The sequence below is a fragment of the Siphateles boraxobius genome, unplaced genomic scaffold, assembly GCF_051911475.1.
Source record: "Siphateles boraxobius isolate OS27281-9 unplaced genomic scaffold, OSU_SipBor_1 72, whole genome shotgun sequence".
Classification (NCBI taxonomy): Eukaryota; Metazoa; Chordata; class Actinopteri; order Cypriniformes; family Leuciscidae; genus Siphateles; species Siphateles boraxobius.
This window is the reverse complement of record NW_027509200.1, coordinates 449,807-466,018: the sequence shown is the minus strand read 5'-3', so window position 1 is coordinate 466,018 and position 16,212 is coordinate 449,807. Positions and strand designations below refer to the sequence as shown.

The 16,212-nt window shown below is 38.2% G+C and overlaps 1 long non-coding RNA gene across 1 annotated transcript; it reads right to left on the bottom strand.

Moving 5' to 3' along the window:
* Window positions 1–13,535: 13,535 nt before the first annotated feature.
* On the bottom strand, window positions 13,536–15,346 carry LOC143724282 (uncharacterized). Its single transcript, XR_013197309.1, has 3 exons — window positions 15,073–15,346; window positions 13,810–13,909; window positions 13,536–13,694 (listed from the first exon to the last, which is right to left on the bottom strand). It is a non-coding gene; the product is annotated as an uncharacterized LOC143724282 (long non-coding RNA).
* Between the last annotated feature and the right edge of the window lie 866 nt (window positions 15,347–16,212).

The following is a 16,212-nucleotide window of genomic DNA, read 5'->3' as shown; positions in this document are numbered from 1 at the left end:
ACTCGAAGTTGGCTCTTTTGATCAGGGGATTTAGGCCCTGTCCTAAATGTACCCTAAGCACTCGTGGTCTTCCTACGAGTTCGCACTTTCGTGACTTATAGCGCGAGAATGTCCGATTTCTCTGCATATTCTTGATTCAGTATAATATAGGTGTATGGTGTGAAATGTATTAGATCACTTTTTTAAATTTATTTACTGTATATATATTTTTATTTTTCAGAATGAAGGCAGCAGAAGACCTTGAGAATGTTATCAATGAATGTCATAAGGTATGGTTCTGGTAATTTGCACAGTTTACATTTGATACATCCCTTTAATTAATTAAAGGTATGGTTCACCCAAAAATGCAAATGTACTGTTGTTCCAAACGTGTAGTTTCTTTGTTCTGTTGAACACAAAATAAGCTATTTTGAAGAATGTCAGTAACCAAACAGTTTCTGTTCTCTGTTGACATACACAGTATTTTTGTTTTATACTATGGAAGTCAATGGGGTCCATCTACTGTTTGGTTACCTGCATTCTTCAAAATAGCTTCTTTTGTGTTCAACAGGAAAGAAAATCTTACAGGTTTAGAACAACTTGAGGGTGAGTAAAGGATTACAGAACTTTCACTATCCTTTTTAACTAATTGCTCCTTTATCGCAAGTAACAAATACTATCTTATTTGTCTGTTTTCAAGGTTTGTGTCAAAATACACAAAACAATACACTCCCTTGATTGTGAATAATTCTAAAAAGATGTGATGCTGAGCAGTAAAAAAGAAAGTTTTTACTAAGAAAAAAAAATTGCCACTTTTTATTTATTGCAGAAACGATAATGGAGAGAAGACAGGAAATTACAGGGCAGAAGAGTATAAATGTGGATTGGGAAAGGACCGATCTGAAACTTAAACTTAAACTCCAGGCTACATCTCTTCGAAGAGTATTAATGTGATGTTAACAGGACCCATAATTCTCTCTTCTTTTTTTTTTAGCCGTTCCCAGACACCACCCCAGAAGACATCCAGCTAACTACTCCTGAAGAGGAGTGCACTTCCAGTCCTGTTCAGATAGAGGATCCAGTGGATTCAGTCAAACTAAAGAGCAAACCCAACTACTTCTTTTGGCACTTAAGCTTAAACACAATTTGACCAATGACTGTCTTGAGGATGTCATGAAAATTCTAAATGTTGTTGGTGGTAATGATTCGGTATGCAGGACAAAATATTCATTTTACAAAGCTTTCGATTATACCAAAGACATTATGAAAATCTGTTATGTGTGTGACCAGTGCAATAAAATAATGTCAGCTGAACTGGACCATGTTCATTGTGTTCAATGCAACATTACTTATGACAAAGCCAGCAGGTTCACCAATAATTTTTTCATATACCTCTCCTTGGAAGATCAAATAAAACATCTTTTGAAAATTCCAGGAATTACAGACGAATTGGTACAAAGGCAAACAGAAACATCAACATCTGTCAGTGATATTTGTGATGGTTTTTTGTATCAGAAAGCTTTAAGTGGTTCAGATACGCCCCTTCAAACCCTTACCTTGACATTTAGCTGTGATGGTGTGCCAGTTTTTAAAAAGTCCCCTTGTAGTATTTGGCCCCTTTTATGCACCATTAATGAGTTGCCGTTGAAAATGAGACAGGATAATGTACTCCTTTGTGGACTGTGGTTTGGGGATGAGAAGCCTAATATGAGAACATTCTTAAATCCTTTTGTAGAGGAATGTGTAAAACTAGAGGACAACGGTTTCACATGGGAAAAGGACAAAGGTGTTTCTATCACTACAAAAGTAATCCCTCTAGTTCTGATGAGTGACTCAGTTGCCAGACCTCTAATAAAGAATGTCAAACAGTTTAATGGTGAATATGGCTGCTCCTATTGCCTTCACAAAGGAAAATGGGTTGAAAAGGGCAGAGGATCTACTCGTGCATATCCTTTTCAGAAAGACCTCCAGCTTCGCAATCAGGAACAGACTAATGAATTTGTAGAAGCTGCGTTAGAGTCAGGACAGCCTGTTATGGGTGTCAAAGGACCAAGTGCATTGTGTCGGCTTCCCAGTTTTGATGTAATTGAAGGGTCTGTGCCAGACTACATGCATTCAGTACTTCTGGGTGTTGCACGAACTGTAACAGGGCTGTGGTTAAACAGTGAAAACCATGAAAAACACTGGTATATAGGTAGGTCTACAAAAGTGATAGACGAGTTGCTTTTAAAGATTAAACCACCATGTAATGTACCTCGTGTGCCAAGATCAGTCACATTGAGGAAATTCTGGAAAGTCCACGAGTGGTACATGTGGCTCTTTTAATATAGCTTACCTGTACTAAAAGGTGTCTTGCCAGAACCACTACTGAATCACTGGTCAAAACTAGTTAAGGGTGTATCACTTCTGTTGGGTGAAAATATAATCAGAGACCAGATTACGGAGTCTGAGGCACTTCTAACAGATTTTGTGAAAGACATGGAGGTATAATATGGGGAAGCCAATATGTCTTATAATGTCCATCTTTGCCTCCATTTACCAAGAAGTGTAGTTAACTGGGGGCCTTTGTGGGCTCACTCTGCCTTTGTATTTGAGTCTTATAATGCTAAACTACTCGACATGATCAAAAGCACTCAAGGGGTTGCACTGCAGATTGTCAAAACTTTTTGGTTACAAAAGGCTTTACCTTTTTATGGTCAGACTATCCTAAAAGATGCCTCAAATGAATGCAAGGAGATCTTTGAAACTCTGACAAGACCAAAACGGTTGAAACATGTAACTCGCACACATGATGTCACTGCACTCGGTCGTCCTAAAGTGCGATTACTTAGGAGAGATGACTATATGGCACTGAGTCGTTATGGGGTACAAAAAGGCAGGGTAAAGTACTTTCAACGAATCATTACAAATGACGAGGTGGTTCACTCAGAAGATTACAGCTGTGTATCTAAACGCAATTCATTCACTGTTGTGTTGAATGACGAAGATCAAAACTTTTTTAGAATTAAAAGATTCTTGATTTGTCAAAATGAAAATGAGGAGAGGTGTTATGCCATTGGCAGATTCTATGAACAAGCAAAGCATAGTCTCTGTGCCTCAAATCCAAGTTACTTTGAACCAGTGTCAAAAAATCTTGGACATCTTACAGCTATTCCTGCTTCAGCTATCAAATGCAAATGTCTGATCATTCACACTGAAAAACTCAAAGTTGATTACATTTTTAGAAATATTAATCAGTCTGAATTCCTTAAATGAGACGTCAAATGAAGCTAAGAAGAGTGGCCTAAGTTGTTTTATTCAATTTGATCTTTAGTGTCAGTGTACAATGTTTTTTATAATGTAATAAGTGTATATTTATCTTTTAAAATTTGACGATGAATTAATGGCAAAAAGCTATGTGTACATTACTAAAGCAATGCAAAATATTATGCTATGTGGTATATTTTGCAAAATGATTTAAAAACAATTTATGTAAATAATTGTAACTTTTTCAGTTTATTTTGTAATGCTTATGTTGATATAACACAGACATCTTACCGCTATTCCTGCTTAAGCTATCAAGCAAATGTCTGATCATTCACACTGAAAAGCTCAAAAGTTGATTACATTTTTATAAATATTAAAAATGATTTAAAAACAATTTATGTAAATAATTGTAACTTTTTCAGTTTATTTTGTTATGCTTATGTTTAAATAACACTTACATGTCATTATCATTAAAAAACACGTAATTAATTGAATATTTAATGGCAAGAAGTCAAATGTACATTTCAAAGCAGTGTTTTATATTGTGCATTGTTTTTGCTCTGTTTATAGGCTACTGATGATTTTAATACTGTCACGGCTTGGCAGATGAAACAGACTGACGACGTAAGTTTCAGACGATAAGATTTAATGTAACAGCGTGTTAACAGAAACATCACGTTCACAAAAACAATAACCGACCCGGGAGAGAACTGAACGGGAGAATATATACACAGGGTACTATATACACAGGTAAACGAGAGAATATATATACAGGTAAACGAGGGAACTAACTAGACACAGGTGGATGAAGGTTAACTAATCAGGGATAGAACAAGAACAGGTGCAGACAAGACAGAGCATAGTGACATGCCCGGATATAATGGATACTTTTGCTATCCATCCACATTCTACTGTAAGGTTGGAAATGTATTTTCTTGACCCTGAAATACATTTTGAAATATATTTTGGTAAATGAAGGATGAAAATAAATATATTTTAGATTTCAAAAATATATTTTTTTGAATTTCACAGTTACAACATATATTTAGCATATATTTAAAATATATTTTGGCCAGAAAAAATATTTTTTTTTACCGTATGGGGTGTCTCTCACATTAAAAAGGATCAGGATTTCTCTTGGTTTGAAACAACATTCCACACGACGATCGATGGACGTGACGTCATCCGATATCGTCCCCACCAGATACACGTTTTAATTTTTAAACTACATTCAGAAGCAAAAATAAAATCGTTTTCACTCAGATAACACTCCAATAGGATCTTGACTACACATTCAGGCCGATTATATACATTTATACCAAAAGGGTAAATTTTAAATCACCATTTTCCCTCGTGAGGAACTTCCATCGGAAAACAGCTTTCCACACGACGAACGATGATCGTGACGTCATCCGATGTCGTCGCCATGAGGATAGTACATATTAAATTCAAAACAGCACTTAAAAGTAAAATATACACTCTTTTCCGCACAAATATTGTTTAACACAGTCATAAGTACATATGTAGATCATTATGTCACAGACATAACCAATAATCGATTTTATATTACAATTTTCCCTCTTGTGATCGTCTCTCCACTCGTCGCTCTACCAGTGCACGAGGAGAGAGTGACCTACTTACACAAAAGCTCATGCAACTTCAATAATACATTTATTTCCACAAAAAATATTTATACATCTGTCACTGATCACATTTACTCACAATTCGCTGATTTACATTTTTGGATTGGACTGTTTTAGGCTCATTTGCAGACTTAAAGAAAAAAGTTTTTTTTTCCCAACACGGTGTACTTAAGGGGGCGCGCACAACGCGCGCGCTCAATCACACTTCACTTCGGAGAACGCGCTGACACGAAAATCGCTCTGCTGCTTTACAACCAGGGGCGGATCTAGAAAAAAAATCACGGGGTGGCAAGCAGGGTCAGGGATAATTTCTGGGGTGGCGATTGTTTATAGCAGGGGTACGCAAGTTTTGCTTGATTGCAAGGCAATTTTTCCGTTTAGATGCAGGCTGAGCCTCCCAAAATTATATAGAAATAGTAGCATTGTCCATATTATAAGTAGGGGGTTTCTAACTCAGATAAAATGTAAACTTTTGTTAAAAATAATAATAATTTTTTTTAAATCATCATCTTGGGAGCCACAGGAGTTGGTACCTGGCTCCTTATTTAGCTATAAAGTTATTATAATTCTTTGTCCTGTAAAAAGTGCTAACTGAGAGTGAGCCTCTGTAAGCACCCAATTAGCTTCTAGAGCAGATGTGAGACATCACATTTGTTATACAGACCAAAAAAAGATTAAATGAATCAGGCTTTGAAGATCTGGATTGCAACTAGTCCTTGAAACAATGCATTTATAAAGTGCCAGGTTGATGACTACACTAGAATTTAGACAGTTCCAGACAAGGACAAAACCTGGAAGACTTTTCCAAACCAGGACTAAAAATGGAATGCACGAGATTGTACATCTGTTCATGTCTGCAACGCTGTAATTTTCTCTTTTATACTTTTTAAATGGATAAAAAAAAACACAATTTTGGTCAGAGTAATGCTTTGATAGCATGACATTTAGCTTAATTGCGGACATAAATATACCGGTAAAAATACATTTCATTACGCTGTTTAAACACTTTCCAAACTCCGACATGTAGATTCACACATGACTAGAAGCACCTTTTAACTTGAGGTCCCTAGGTAATTCTAATCCCCTGTGAATAGGTCTATAACCACACGGTTTGCCTTTTTCCTGTGTATTGTAACTGTTAAACCACTTTGACAATGTAAGGTTATATGCTGCTGGTGCACTGTATTTATGTGTTTAACATTGTTTCACATGTTTTTCCTTAAAAAAACAACAACAACAAAAATATCTTTTATCCTTTGTTTTATTTTATCCAGTGTGAACAGCACAATATCCTTCATAAAGTAGATACAAAAAAATCATTGTGCAATTAGTGCAAATCTGGTTTTCAGACTATATTTTACATCTGTAAAATAATGTTTGTTGAACATACTGAACAACAGCAGTGCAAAAATGTATGTATACTGTATAGTCACAATAAAAAACAATACAGCAGGTAATGCCATCACTCCAGTACAAAATAATATCTTGCAAATAATTTCATTTGCAAGTGGAAGTGCATTTAAGTGCAAGAAACAAATATCTGGTTGTCTGATCATAAATGGCACCACCCACCAACAAAACAAAAGTCTGACTTTAATTTTATATTGCCTCTTGTAAAATATTCAAGTTAGGAGCAAAGAGCAAATGTCTTAGAATAACATTTTGATAACCTTTTACAAATAAACGCAGAAGACTAACTAACTGAAACTTGACTCTGCTACTCAGTTTTATCAAACAAAGCAGATGAATTAAACAGCTCACAGGAGCTGAAGGCGTCTGTTGCCATGTTGTTCAGCAAATCGCCTTACAAATCTATCAAGATCTAAAGCTTTAGTACGTTTATTTTCAATGCTTAGTAATGCTAAGTTTGACAACCTACTCTCGGTCATAGTGGAGCGTAAATAGTTCATTATTATTCTCAGAGTTGAAAAACTCCGCTCGCAACTTGCACTACTTACAGGGATCACAACAGCTATTTTGCATAATCTGTACAACTCATAGAACACATCCTTGTATTGTTCCATAAATTGTGTGTAATCCATTAAGGTAGCTGGTGAGTCTTTTTCTTCATTTTTAAGTCTTTCAAGTACTCTTTTGCACTGATGAATTTCATGTTTTAGGTCATCAGCGTTTGATCCATATGCCTTTGCCAACAGCATAACATCATCACCCAAGAAGGAACGACTGGAAGGATTCAGAGCCTGGAGTCCATTCATTATGTCACAATTTGTTTTTGAAAAACGCCGCTCCACTTCTCCCTTCATGTGATCTATGACGGGATAGAACACTTTGTCCCGAAAACTTGTCTTTCCGACTGGTGAAATGTGTTGTCCCAATGTTGAGGCGATGATGGAGTCCTGAAGCGCTTTTGTTGTTTGTCTGACCCTTTTGGATTTGTTCTGTGTTGTGGAGATATTGCTCTGGTGACATGTGTCAACAATGTTATTCCACAGTTCACCAAAAGTGTCCTCACTGCGATAACCATCCAGAGTATCTTTAAAAGCTTTGATCAGATTAACTGCCTTGCTTAAGTCAATGTTTTTTGATTGAAGGTGATCTGAGAGATTTTTTGACTCACTTAAGATCGTTTTAAAAACCACAAGGCACCCAACAAAATTCAGATCAAGTTGTCCAAGTATCCCTCAAGCTTCAACAGCTCTTTGTGGGTGCATTTCAGAAGCTATCTCCTCCAAGACGCGTATAATAGCAGGCAACCGGTCTAAAACATTGCGACACGCTACCTGCCGACAAGCCCACCGGGTGTCACTAAGACGCTGGAGCTCTCTAGGGGTACCATCAAACATTTCCTGCTGCACTTTCAGCCATTTGTTGTGTACATATGATCCTGAAAGAAATACATACAAGTGCTCTAATAATGAAAAGAAAGTTCCTGCATCTGTGACATTTTTGACACTGTCCACAATGACCAAGTTTAAGCAGTGAGCACTGCAGTGAACATAAAATGCATGCTTTGCAACCTCTCTCACTTTGGCCTGTACCCCTGCACGTACTCCACTCATGACAGCGGCACCATCGTAACCCTGACCAACCAGATTTTTTTTGTACTCCAACCCATGTTTTTCAAAAAAACAAATGATCTTTTCAGAGAGAGCACCTGCATCTAGTTGATCTGCCTCAGAAAATTCAATAAAGCTTTCGTGAACAGCACCCTCATAAAAGTATCTCAGAACAAATGAAATCTGTTCCTTTTTCTGAATATCTTTTGTCTCATCAACAATTATGGAGAATTGTTGACTTTCTTTAACCTCTTTGATAATATTGTCTTTTACCATTCCTGCTAAGCATTGAAGCATTTCATTTTGTATCGTTTTACTTGTGTACATTGCATTTTTTGGCTGGTTTTGTAATCTCTTTCTGATCATTGGGTCATGTTTGGCAAGTAATTCCAACATTGACAGGAACACCCCTTTTCTCTCAGAGTCTGTAGTTTCCCTATGGCCACGCTGAGCAGTGTTTTCAGTTGCAGTCACGATTAAAATTTCAGCTAATGCTTTCTCAAAGTTTTGGTTTTCAGTCAGTTGTTTCTTATTTTTTTCGTCCATTATTGCAACAAGTGAAGTGTTACTGTCTTGTCTGTTTTTGTTCTCTGCCCATGCAAATATTGCATTTTGGTGGTTCTCAGATTTGGCATGTGAGCTAAAGCCACTGTCTTTAAAGCTCGCCTTTTCCAGTTTCTGTAACCCTCCGTGGACGTGAACACACTTTTAGCAGCATCTGGTAAAGAAAAATGTCTACAAGCAAAGCAGTAAGCTGCATCTTTTCTTGCAGAGTACTCAAGCCATGTGAAAGTCTTGTACCATTCAGCGTGAAAGCTTCTTTTTGCTCCTCCGTGTGTAGTCTTGGGGAAATTATTTAACTCTCTTGCTTTGGTCCTTCTTGCCAGGATTTTGATATATCTAAAAGGACAGAAAATATAAATTCCTTATTAATACAGTAGGCATCAGTTACAACTAATATTTCAGCATTGATACTGCAGCTATTCCTTATTTGACACAGAAATTCATAAATCATACCAAGTTGTTCTTGAGACGATAGCCTAACATCACCCAGCTCCCTTTCAGTTTCTTTATTGTTGCTGTCACTCATCTCTTCTTCCACTGCAACTTCACAGTCCTCATCTGTCCCTTTGTGAACTTCTACGTCTTCCTCACTCAGTCTGTCTGTCTGTTCCTTCACATGTTCACTCTCCTGTTCTTTAAGCGTCTTCTTTGGTTGAAAAAACTGGTCTATGCTTTTCCGCTTCATTTTTAGGCTACAAGGGATTCATGTAATAAAATACTCAATTAAAATAAATATTTCATATTATCCAATGTCTCAAAAATACTTTACTTACTGCCACAATGGGAGATCAGGACCAACCCTCTCCTCTCCCATTCATTAGGTCATCATCATCTATATAAAAAGAAAAAAGAAAGAGAAACACTTAGTCTTTGCCATTAAACAGTATTGTGGGGTCAAGTAAACAATGTTTGACATACTGGACATTTTTTATGCATGCATTTGATTTAAGATCTGTTTCGTTTTGATACATGAACACATCTTAAGTGTCAATAATTCAGTTTTCCTTTTTTTTAATGATTGAACGATATACATGTTATTTATATGACAGTAAAGTACCACACTGAGATTGAAATAATGGCTTACTAAACGTACTGCAAATAGGGCTGTCACTTTTGTGAAAAAATCCTGTTCGATTTGTGAGACATAAGTGTTCAATGAATCGATTGTAAAATCGATTTTCCATGTCTAAAGAAGACGTTTCCATTTTCAACTCCAAATATAGGCAAATCCACGAACAACTAACATGCGTTAGGACGAGCGTAGAGGGCGCTTGAGACGCACACAAGTCAGCAATATTTCTGTTTCGTGCACAATGACAAACAGGAGAGCAACATTCAGGGATTGAAATTAACACCCGCCAATCGCGCTGTCAATCGCGTGTTTCTATGTTTACTCACTTTGCTGGGGAAGTTCGTGTAGCCAAATCTGCGCAGATTTAGCGCAAATACGCAACTCGTGAGTCATCATGATATATTAAATACAGCGTATTGCGCGGAATCTGCGCATTTCTGGCTTACTTGAACACACACGTCACTGCGCAACAAATAACGGCGCGCTTGTTCACTTGCATTGAAGCACTAGCGAATAATAAAAAGCATTTGGTTAACAGAAAATACATTTTTATTTTCCAACATCCTACATGTTCTGTGTACTGTGTTGATCTGTCCACCTTTGCAATTAAAAGGAAAATAAAATGATGACGCCGTTATGATATTCTCATTACTTTGCAGGCAAGCAGGGTCAAATGACTCCGCCATTTGGATTCACCGCGTTCGCATTAAAAACAAGAATACTTTTTTTGGTTCAATATTAGCGAGGCGGGCTGTCCCATTGTAACATTATCGACCCTTCTGATAGAGTTGCATGTAAGACATTTTTGAAAATATGATGTATAAAAGCGTGTTCTCTTCTTACCGTGTTTCGTCGTGTGTGTCCACGTGAGCCTCACTTGAAACTTGTCGCTGCTTGGCTGGACTGCGCATGTCAGAGGGAGAGGGAGAGGGAGAGAGGGAGGCGCCGGCGGGAGAGGCTCTACACATGATGCGTTTAGGGGCGCCCAGGAAACAAAGATTTTTACCGTAAATGTCTCTTATTTTCAGCCGGCCTGGCTGACATCAATGGGGTGGCAGCTGGGGTGGCAAGACCTTTACTAGGGGTGGCAGCTGCCACCCCTTGCCACCCCAGTAGATCCGCCCCTGTTTACAACCCAAAAACCATTATGTAAATCATAATATTCATAGAAAAATGTTATATATATATATATATATATATATATTATCTTATGATAAAAAAATATGTGTTATGAATATAGCTAAAGATAAATCTCTTTTTCTTTTTTATTGAAGCCTCCCTGAAGAAGCTTGTACTGAAACGTCGCGCTAGGCTTGTTTGACCATTTCATTTCATCATTTTTTTGATGAAAGGATGGATGTCTTTAGAGATCGTGGGAGACAAAAAAATACCATGTTTTTTACAAGAACTGGAGTAGGCTATGTCAGAAAAGTAAATGACTCAAAAATAATTATAGAAAAATTTACCCATTTAAACTTGTTTTTATTATTTCCCAATCGTTTCCTGCACTTACTCCACTTGCCCGAGCTTAGCGCTTGTTTATCCCGGCTGGACATGTGGCAGAGAGAGAAGAACTGTCTGTGAAATAAAACTTGCCATTGATGTACAAGTGATTGCAAAAGACCTGTGTGTGTGTGTGTGTGTGTGTTTTGAGAAATATTTTATACTGCAAGGCTATAGTTATTTTTATGTTATTTATTATTTTATTGCCATTTCCTGTTTTCATACAGAAGTTTTGTTTGCTAAATATATATAATTTTTTTAGTTGGATATTGGATGTGAAAGAAGGAAATGGTTCTTCCATAACACTGCACTTTAGATGTGTGTGAATTTCCCACACCAGATGTAATTTATATAGTTATATTTTATAGCGATTACTGTTCAAAAAATGTTCTACGTAAAATGTTCTATTAAAGAGAAGATGGAAAATAAATATTTGTGTGTGCTGTAAAGTAGTAAGAAAAAATGAAACCGGAATCTGCTAAAATCGGCATCGACAGCTCAAACTCATTGAAAAATCAGAAATCTGAATCAGCCTAGAAAATTGTAATCAGTGCATCTCTAAAACTTGCCACTCGTTTCTTTGTTCAAAGCCCACATTAGCACAACACATGGCAATTTAGCCGTTTATTAATTTTCTGAGATCCCTGAGAACCCTAACCCTCTCTGGACATTATTTGGGTCCATTCAGGTGTGTGTGTTCGGGGAGCGGCCAGTTAGAGCGATGGACAGCATAACCTGAATTTGTCTTCGGACAGTTTATGGCTGTTCTTCACCGAACCCGAACGATGATCGTGACGTCATCCGGTGTCGTCGCCACGAGGATAATACATATAAAATTCAAAACCGCACTTAAAGTTAAAAAATACACTCTTTTCTGCACAAATATTGCTTAACAGGATCCTAGGTCCATGTTTATGTCACTCTTGTACAGTTGTAACTAGGCCAGCATGATAAATCGTTATAAAATCGCGATCTCGATTCACGATTTAATTTTTAAATTGCTTTAATAAAAAAAAAAAATATTCAGCCTTTATTTAGAAAGGACAGCTCTAACAAAGTTCAGGGATTCACCCTCAGCCAATGACAAAGCACCTTTTAGTCACGCGTTTCACTCGTCGAGCGGGCGCGATTTAGTTCGGAAATAAACTAAATGGATATTGATGAAAACCCAGGTCCTAGTGACGAGAATCAGCCAAGCACTTAGGGCTGGGCGGTTATATATCGAGTATATATATATATATATATAAATATATCGAGTTTGTACAATATATCGTTATATTTTTTTTAACGATACGGAATGAGGCAATACCGTTTATATCGATACAGTAGTTTGATACCGAAATTCGTTTATGTACTTGCTCACTTCTTATATCTTACTGTTTACTCAGCTCTTACTGTGAGTTTCTGAAGTAAAACTGACGCTTCATCTTTTGTGTTATGTACAATAAACTTTATTAAACTCATCAGTATGTTTGATCATCATTCGGACCTGGTCCGAAACAGCAGACTTGTAGGCTATTAATAGTGGATACTTTTCACAAGATGTAAAATAACTCTCTGATGTCCCCAGAGTGTGTATGTGAAGTTTTATCTCAAAATACCCAACAGATAATTTTTTACAGCATGTTCAAATTGTCACTTTTTGGGGCTCAGAAAAACACACAGTTTTAGTGTGTATCCCTTTAAATGCAAATGAGCAGCTGCTGCCGGCCCAGAGGGCGGAGCCTCACAAGCTCGCAGGACGTGTGTCAGGAAAATGGTTGCGTTCCAAACCGCATACTCAATGAGTAGGTACTTAATTTCAATGAGTACTTACTCAACGAGCGCGAAAAGAGTAGGTACTTCATAGCCAAATCTCGTTGAGTATGAATGCGATCCGGACACCATACGCCATGTTGACGTTATCATGTGACCTATGACGTTATCACAAGCGCAACAATTTAAAAGTTATGAGCAACAGGTGCACCGACATCTCACTGCATCAGTACAACCTGACTAGAACTGTTTTCATCAGCGTCTGAAATGGTTGGCATGTCTGCAATAGCTAGACGAATGTGTGCACAAAGGAGACGTCGGGCTGATGCTCGGAGATCTCGCCTTTGGAGAAGACTGATGATTTTATACTCAAACAAAGCAAGTATTACTACTTAAAAAATTAAGATTACCCCAGAATGAATTGCATTACTAGCCCACCCCAACACTTATGCACAATAATGACAAATAAATTGTGAATGAATGAATAAAAGATATCATATCACTATAAAGAAATACATATACAAGTCAATACCATATGAAACATTGCTTAATTCAAGCTTTTTGTTCTAACAAACTATGATGTATTTACAGGCTCTGAACCCCACATCATACTGCCATCTCAATAGAGCGGTTCCCATTCTGCGGCTTTATCTTGATGAAGCAGCTGACCACCGTGCCCACCTTCGCCTGTCTCTGCCGTCCATCAGGTCCCTGATTGCTGCAGTCAGACTGGAATCGGACCATGGATGGGACAATGGGGACATCGTTGAGCCAGAGGATGAGGAAGACCATGATGACGGCCCCCCTGATCCCCACAACCTTGAAGCAAGAGTGGGAGAACAAGTGCGGGACAATCTGGCTGCTGCTGTGTCTGCTCCAAACACCCCTGTGCCGGCTCTCCATGAGCATGACTACCTTTAAAACATTAAGAAAGATAAAAATGTTTTCATGTAGTCAGCATTCAGTTTCTTGACAAATGTCATTTTATAGGTTTACAATTACATGCAAATATTTGTTAGAGCTTTAAAACCTTTTGTAGTGTAGAGGGATAAACCAATGAACTGGTTAGAAGAAGATTGCTGGTCAATCAGCAAGGCTCTTTACTCCAGGTTTGTCCAGGGTCATTGTCCCTGTAAATAAATGGAGTTAATCACTTTCGATAAAAAATATGTCAAATGCATAAATGTGATTGATATTTGTAAAGCATTTTTTGAACCAGTCATGGGCATAAACGGTCAAAGCTGCTTAGTTTGTCAAGGAATTACTATAATGCAAAATGCATACATAAATTTACTACAATTTATATTTGGTGGGTTAAAGGGTTAGTTCACCTCAACATATAAATACAGCAATTGTTTACGGTTTACTATTTACTTATTTAATGTTTTTTATTGTTTAAATACAAAAGGGAATTTTTGTCAAGTTTGTTCTGCTGGTTTCATACAATATCAGTCAATGGAGCCCAACTTTCAGAAGCTTCCTGGCATTATTTAATGACGCTTCTGAAAGTCCATTGACTGATATTGTATTAAACCCAGCAGTACAAACCTGACCAAAATCACCTTTTGTGTTCAGGAAAACAAAAAACAGAGGGATCAAACAACATCAAGGCGAGTAAATAATGACTATTGAATTATTACTATTATGATTTATTTGCTTGGGTTAAGTAACCCTTTAGTCACTATTTTACTGTGTGTAATTTGTGTAAACAGTCTCAAGTTCAGCTTTGGACATTATCCAGCAGAGTTTTTCCAACCCTAATTATACACCCCTGAATCAATTTAAACCAATTAATAACTGACTACTTGAAATTTACTGACAGGTGTGCTGGAACTTAACCCTCCATGACCTGCCTTTAAGATCCTTGCATGAACTCTGTAAACCTTTAAAAGTCATATAATACACTCCAGTAAAACCAGTGTTTTAAAGTGTTTTTTCTTCTTACATTACACCATACATTCACTAATTATTAATCAACGTTTCATAAATATTTCATTTATGAATTTGATTACAATCTTAAAGTATCACTAAATTTCTAGAAGTCTATAATGTACTGTGAATGCTAGAAATAGTTTGTTTTATATACATATTATTGTACAAAATTCTTAGGCCACCATTTGTAGTTGTTGCACAGTACAGTGTGTATATATATATATCAGTACCGTATCTATATATAGATTCCCATTTTTATTCACAAATTTAATTCACATCAACCCAAATGTGCAAAAGATCAGAAGATGTTTTTTGTCAAATAATTTATTTTTTGGCGAGCATCTGAAGAACAGAAAGGAACCTTTCATCCCTTTCGTTGGTTTCTCTTTCTCTCCTTTCCTCTCTCTCGACTGCCTCCCGGTGCCATCTCTCTTCTCTTTCTCTTACGTCTCTTTCTTGTCTTTCCTCTCTCTCTCGTCTCTCCCGTTCTCTTCTGTCCTCCTTCTCCTCCATTTCTCTCCACAGCCTCTCCTCCCTCTCAGCTGCCTTCCGCTCTCTCTCCTCTTCTCGCTCCTCCATGTCCCGGATCAGCTCCTCCACATCCATAGCCCTTTTCCTAGCTCTTGCTGGCTCTGGCCTCACTGAGGATGAAGAGACCACAGCAGCATCCTGCCCACATGAGGCAACGAGGGCAGGAGGAGAGATGGAGGGTCTTCCCCCAATTGCCTCATCCATGGCAGTGTACCACTTCCAGGATGCTGCTGTGGGCTCTCCATCCTCAGTGCTCACCCCCGTCTGCGGACATTTCAGATCCTGCAAAAATGGATGGAGGTCCTCACGTCCGTGAAGTTAGGAGTTCCCGGCAGGTCCAGCCCATGCTTCCTGAAAGTATTGATTGAGGTTTTTGCATGAGCTGGGCTTGGATGTGAAGAAGAAGTAGTGGGCGTTGCTACCGCCCACTGACTCCTTCCTCATGGCCAGGAACTCCGTAAACCAGGCGTACTCCTCCTCGCTCAAGGCCAGCTGAGCAGCCCCGAAGGCCTGGTTGGTCTTGTGGGAAGAAATCTGTGGAAACAGCAACATACAAGTGGTGTAAGAGAAGGAGAGAGACAGAGAGAGAGAGAGAGAGAGATAAAACAACTCACATTAATTACATAGCAACCATCGATGGCGCCCTGTCGCGCTGCCTCCACCTCCCCAATGGTCATGTTCTGGACCACCCCACCGCGATGCCCATAGATACAGACCAGGTAGGCGTTGAGGTGCCCATAGAATGACCATTGGTCCTTCCTGTCGCCAGTCACCTTGAGACGGGCTGTGAGGGGAAAAAAGACAAGCGTTAAGGGGTGTATATGTGTGTGTGTGTGTGTGTGGTACGCCAAGGTTTGAGAGGTAAGAGGAGGCAAAAACTTACCCAGGATTTCAGGAATGGCGGCCTTGGTGGAGGCAACGCAACGGCGGAGAGCGGCCTTGGGGATCAGATGGCCCTTCTTGGCCTGTT